Below are 6,142 nucleotides of genomic sequence, written 5' to 3' on the forward strand. Positions count from 1 at the left end.
TTCCAAGAATAATATGTAGCCTGGGATCTGATTATAATTTATTTCAGGACTAATCCAGGGGCGGGATAAAAGCTGAATATTTTTATCAGACAGCGTCCTATGTCTGCTCGAATGAAAATTGGGATTAATTAACATTATTTTGGAGAAGCGAAGTGTTTTGAAAGTCAATTGTTTTGTGAAATATTCATAAAATACAATAAACACTCGTAGTGGGCTTGAAATTCGGTCTTCTATTCAACATACGGGTTACATTCACAAGCGGTTTTGTTCTTCTAATTTTTTGTTTTTAATTTTGTTAATTTGAAGGAGATTATCTGTAGATTCCTACTCTGATAATTAAAAAGTAGTTAAATATTTTAAAGTATACACACAAACACTGAGCTTTTTATTAAGTAAAAAAAGGTAAGAAAGTTAAAAAAAAGGATTATGAGGTATTAACACGTTTCAATAAAACTACTAATGTTTATGATAAACAAAGAATACCACAATAATAATTTGACAACAAACATTTTGGTTAAATTTTAAAACTGATTATTTAGACAAATTCATGGTTTCTTAGAAAATCATGGCGGTTTGGCTTGAATAGAACAAAAGAAATAAATTATGAAGCGAACCATTTTCGTTGTAGCCGCAACAAAACTAGAGATGTCTGAGTATTGATATCGATAGATTAGACGAACTAAATAAAATCTGAACTTAAGATTTTTCAGCAAAATTGGACAGCCCAGAGGGTAAACAAGGTAGAATAACAATTTGATGGGACATAGATAAATGAACTATGCACATTATTAATTACTCTAATCTCAAATAATCACAATCCATGAGTCTGTCTGTTACTCGTGCTTATCATGCTATTATTTTATGTAACTAACTATAACTGGTTACGGGACGAGACATTTTAGTTGATATTTAAAGTTTTTACTTATCGATATTCAGCTTTAGGTGGACAACACTAACGGCACAACTTTAATGAAATAAGGATTCCTGGGGCAACTGAAATATTCCGATCGAATGTGCTTTGATGTCCGTTCCTTTTGAATTAATTAGAGTTGTATCTCGTTAATTATTAAAATTATCGTACTGTTAAGCCTTAAGCCTATGTTACACTGGCGTGAATGTCACGCTATGTGTAAGCTACGTGATACTTGCGTACAGATTGTTAGATAGTCGGCGCCAATAGAGCGGAGAAATGATTTAAACTACCAATCAAATACCAAGTACCAAATAAATGTTTTTTCTTTCTTTCTTTCTTTCAATCAGATGTCATTCAGATGAAATCTGATTGGTTGTTTAAAACATTTCTCCGCTTCGCTCCGCTTTGGTGGAAACCGAGCCTTAGTTTTGTAAATGTAATTAATACTTATGATGAGAATAAGACACAAATACAAACTGAGCTGTCTTAATACCGTTCTTAATACATCAAAGCTTTTGCTCAAGCTTTGCAAAGCTTTATGTCAATGTTAATTGGCGTAACTTATAAGTTAAGTTTCTATCGCGTATTTAAGTTAATGCGCGTGCAAATTAGACGTAAAGGTAAGGTATTTTATTTAAACCGTTTCACTTTAAAGCTCTATATAATATTTTGCACTGGAGCTGCTTATTACCAAAGGCGATTACTTAAAATCTTTTTGTAATTCCAAACCAGGTTTTTCCCAATCTACATGCATAATAACGTTTCATCCACGGCCGTCTCTATTAAAACTACAAGCGAGAGTTGATCTTATAAATTAACAGCATAGCCTGTAAATTAATCATGGCACTATCATACTTAACGGTTACATCATAGAGTCGAGTTTTACTTGGCAAGTTTCAATTTTAGCTACAAATTGCAGTTTTGTCTATATAATTGGCTAGATTTCATCATCCTTCGAGGCTGGTGGAGGTTTTAGTAAATTCACAGCTCAGTTTACATTGGTAGTTCAAAATTAGCAGCAGTAAGAGCGAATTTGATATCGCACTCATGCTACATTTTCGTTGGAATACTTGTGGTTAATTACAATGAAGGAAACCAGTTTATTTTACAGGTTGACTACAAAATTAAATATTAGTCATTTACTCACTTTATTTTATTTTTTACGAAAAAAAATATTTGTAATCCTAAATTTAGTTTTTTTATCTGTAATCATATTAAAATTAGTCAATTGATTCGCCAACTAACGACGTTATACGTTTCCTTTGCTATACTAACAAATTCTATAGCGAGACACGTTTTGTAGCTAATATAGGCAATAGGGATGTTTCCTGGGTCAAAAAGCAAGAGTTTTAATTAGTCCGTCAGTTAACTTATCAAAAAATACTCTACACGTATTTTTCACTTTTTCAAACTAATGAAAATTTAAAGAGATAATGCGCGCCAAAGTTCATAAGAAGAGGCCCGTGACGTCAATGCGTGCATAAAAGTGCCGCACGTTGTGACGTCGTGCGGAACTTCAACGCACCATAACTATGTAATTATTTGTTAGATTGACAAATAAAAATATTATTATATGTGTCCAATATTTTTTGATATTAAACATGACGGACTAAAAAAATTTTTTTTGGAAACTAGCCTATTGTACCGGTTCCGGATAAATTAATCTTCCAGGTATCTCAGAAATGAAGTTGATTTATCGATACTAAACCTGAGATAATTCTATTTTGTTTAAATAATGACGCATTGATTACAAAAAAACCGTACTTATTACGGCAACACTTTTTACATAAAGTCTATTTTAAACCTAATTTTCTTTTGCTAGACTGGCAAAATTTACGTTCGAGACACTTTTTTAGCGTTAGACCCAATTTCGTGTTCCACAATATTTTACAAAAAATATTAATCCGCAAGTATCTCTTTTGGGAAATGACTTTTGTTATGAAGAATAGAATTTGTGGCTTAATAATAATATAATAACTTGAGGGCAAAAAGTTTTTTATTATAGCAAAGTTAATAGGAGATTTGATTTATTTTGACTGTTTTGCATTAAGTAGTTAAGTTAATAACAAGATTGCTAAGGCTGAGTTGCACCACCCTTTTTAACCATGACTATAACGTGTAACCGGTGCTTTTTGTATGTAGTCCAGTCAATGAATGCTTTAACGACGGTGTAGAGAGAAATCCGTGGAACACAATTTCTGACCTCGGGACTTTATTTAGACTAGTTAGGAGGTGAACATAGCAAAAGTCCCCGCCCTTAGCCCTTGAGCCGGCGGAGTGAGGGGGGTTTAAAGGTACCACTTTTCGGTTTTTCGCTTAATCCTCGGAAACTATGCGTTCTAGTGACATGACTACTATGAACCAAATAAAGCTTATGCAATTTGCTACAGGTGAGATAGTCAAGTTTTTCTATATCTTGTATAGTTTTCGCGGCATCTGCTCTCGAAGGTCTGTAATATTAAAAATTTTATTTTTGTCTTACATGTTCCCAACAGGAGAAAATCAACTAAATCAATATTGAGCAAACATTCTAAACATGCGGGAGTATGTTAAGCCTAGTTTCAGGGAGGGGACTGCACCTGTGAAATGTTAAAATTTACTGGTTTTTTATTTGTTCCTTTGTATTTACACATCTACTTATCTGGATGCCAAATATGAACCTTCAAGGTCCTCTGGAAGTGGTAAGAATTTGATCTATAGGTCAGACATGTAGATTTTTGGATGTCAATACCTAAAGAACCGTTTGAGATATATTTATGAAATTTGAAGCTGATGTTTACCTTGCAAGTCTCAACACATGTGCCAAATTTGAGGTGTTAATGCACAGTAGTTTTTGAGTGATGAGGAGTCAAAAGTGGGTCCAAGTGGTTCGTCTAAATATTCGCACGGTGCAGTCCCCTCCCTGAAACTAGGCTTAACATGTTCCCGCATGTCTAGAATGTTTGCTCAATATTGATTTAGTCGATTTTCTCCTAATGGGAACATGTAAGACAAAAATAAAATTTCCAATATTACAGACCTTCTAGAGCAGATGCCGCGAAAACTATATAGACTAAGAGCTAGTGAACGCCAGACCTACGTTATTTTATAAAGGCTGAAAGTTTGTCAGTGCATGCTCCCAACATAGCTAAGAACCATGTTCAAACATGAAGTTTGGGTCATGGTGGCTTTGGCAGACAGACGGCACTAAAGGTGTGTAAAATACCTACCAACTTAATTACGTCAAAGTATAAAGGCTGATTTTTTGATATTTCCTTCAAAATGTTATTAGAAATGACGTCATTAATTGACAGACACCTACCATGGTGGCAGCCCTTAGCCAGACACCTTAAAGTTCATGAAAATGTAGTCCTACTTACGTCATACTATAAAAGCTGATATTTACATAAAATATTTGAACTATCATTTGATGAAGTTTCCTCATCAGCCAGACACTTCTGATGGTTCCTTCGCCTTGCCAGACAGCTTTTAGGGTGGCTGAAAGTGCGAACGCGAGGCACTATAATTATTGTTTTTTGTACTTTTTCTTATGTTACTCAAGTATTTGAGTCTGTAAATCATCATCTCATGTTGATGAGCTGATGATGGAAAGTAAGTACAACTCCTTAAGGCTTAGGTAATCCCTAATTTTAAAGTGATTAGCTCTGAAAGTTGCCTAGAGTAAAGTTCTTAGCAACATTATCATTACCTATGTTAATGCTAATGTTGCTAAGAACTTTACTCTAGGCGTTTAGCAACTATTTTGAAGATAAAATTTGTGGCACCACATTTTCCGCGAAACTTCATCAAATGATAGTTCAAATATTTTATGTAAATATCAGCTTTTATAGTATGACGTAAGTAGGACTACATTTTCATGAACTTTAAGGTGTCTGGCTAAGGACTGCCACCATGGTAGGTGTCTGTCAATTAATGACGTCATTTCTAATAACATTTTGAAGGAAATATCAAAAAATCAGCCTTTATACTTTGACGTAATTAAGTTGGTATTTTACACACCTTTAGTACCGTCTGTCTGCCAAAGCCACCATGACCCAAACTTCATGTTTGGCCATGGTTCTTAGCTATGTTGGGAGCATGCGCTGACAAACTTTCAGCCTTTATAAAATAACGTAGGTCTGGCGTTCAGTAGCTCTTAGTCTAATACAAGATATAGAAAAAATTTACCATCTCATCTGTAGCAAATTGAATAAGCTTTTTTTGGTTCATAGTAGTCATGTCACTAGGACACATAGTTTCCGAGGATTAAGCGAAAAACCGAAAAGTGGTACCTTTAAACCCCCCTCTCCCCGCCGGCTCATGTTCACCTCCTAACTAGTCTAAAGTCCCGAAGTCAAAAATTGTGTTCCACGGTTTTCCATCTATAATGCTTTATTGACTGGACTAATGGAGTTTGAAACATTTTTGAGGTTTGTCAAAGCTAAAGTAAGATGGTGCAACCCAGCCTTCGTCTATAAATCTTTTACCTTTTTACGATTAAACTACTGCACCGATTTAGGTGGAATTTAGTATAGAAATAGTTTGAGACCTAGGGACAGAAAATAGCTTTTATACCAGACGAAAGACAAGCGAGTTTTTTTGTGACAGATCAAGATTTACACAGGCGTAGCAACGGGCTAAAGCTAGCTTCAAATATTGTAACATCGATTTGCCTTGACAACTATGAGTCCGTAACGGGAATTTCAGAAGAATTTATAGCGAGTTGAGTGGGCGACGTCTTTGCTCAAATATTTCTTTGACATTCCTGTATTTTAAAACTGGCAAGATAACCGTCAAGTGGCCCACATTCCGGATCAAATTTCGTATCTTAGACAAAACCGTTACAAGCGAAGGTAGAGACAAATTGCTCAAAGGGCGGCATGCGGGCGGACAGGGTTTAGAGTTAGTCGCGAACAGATGAATCAAATTCCGACTGTAATCACTAGACTAGGGCAGATTATTCTCAGATAAGTTTAGTTTCAATAACGCTACTTGATGTACCCACGACTTCGTATGAGTGAAAATCGTTTTTGACCGTGTCCTCTAATTTAGTAGACTAGCTGACCCGGCGAACTTTGTTCCGCCTTAATGGCAATAAATAAGCAGACTTTTTTTTTAATTTCGAACGGGATAAAAAGTACCTATCCTATTTCCTTCTCCTGGCTCTAAACTACCTCCCTGATAATTTTCAGCTAAATCGGTTCAGCCGTTCTTGAGTTATTAGTGGTGTAACTAACACGACTTTCTTTT

This window comes from Ostrinia furnacalis, unplaced genomic scaffold (assembly GCF_004193835.3).
Source record: "Ostrinia furnacalis isolate ACB-3 unplaced genomic scaffold, ASM419383v2 OfSCF2653, whole genome shotgun sequence".
Taxonomy (NCBI): domain Eukaryota; kingdom Metazoa; phylum Arthropoda; class Insecta; order Lepidoptera; family Crambidae; genus Ostrinia; species Ostrinia furnacalis.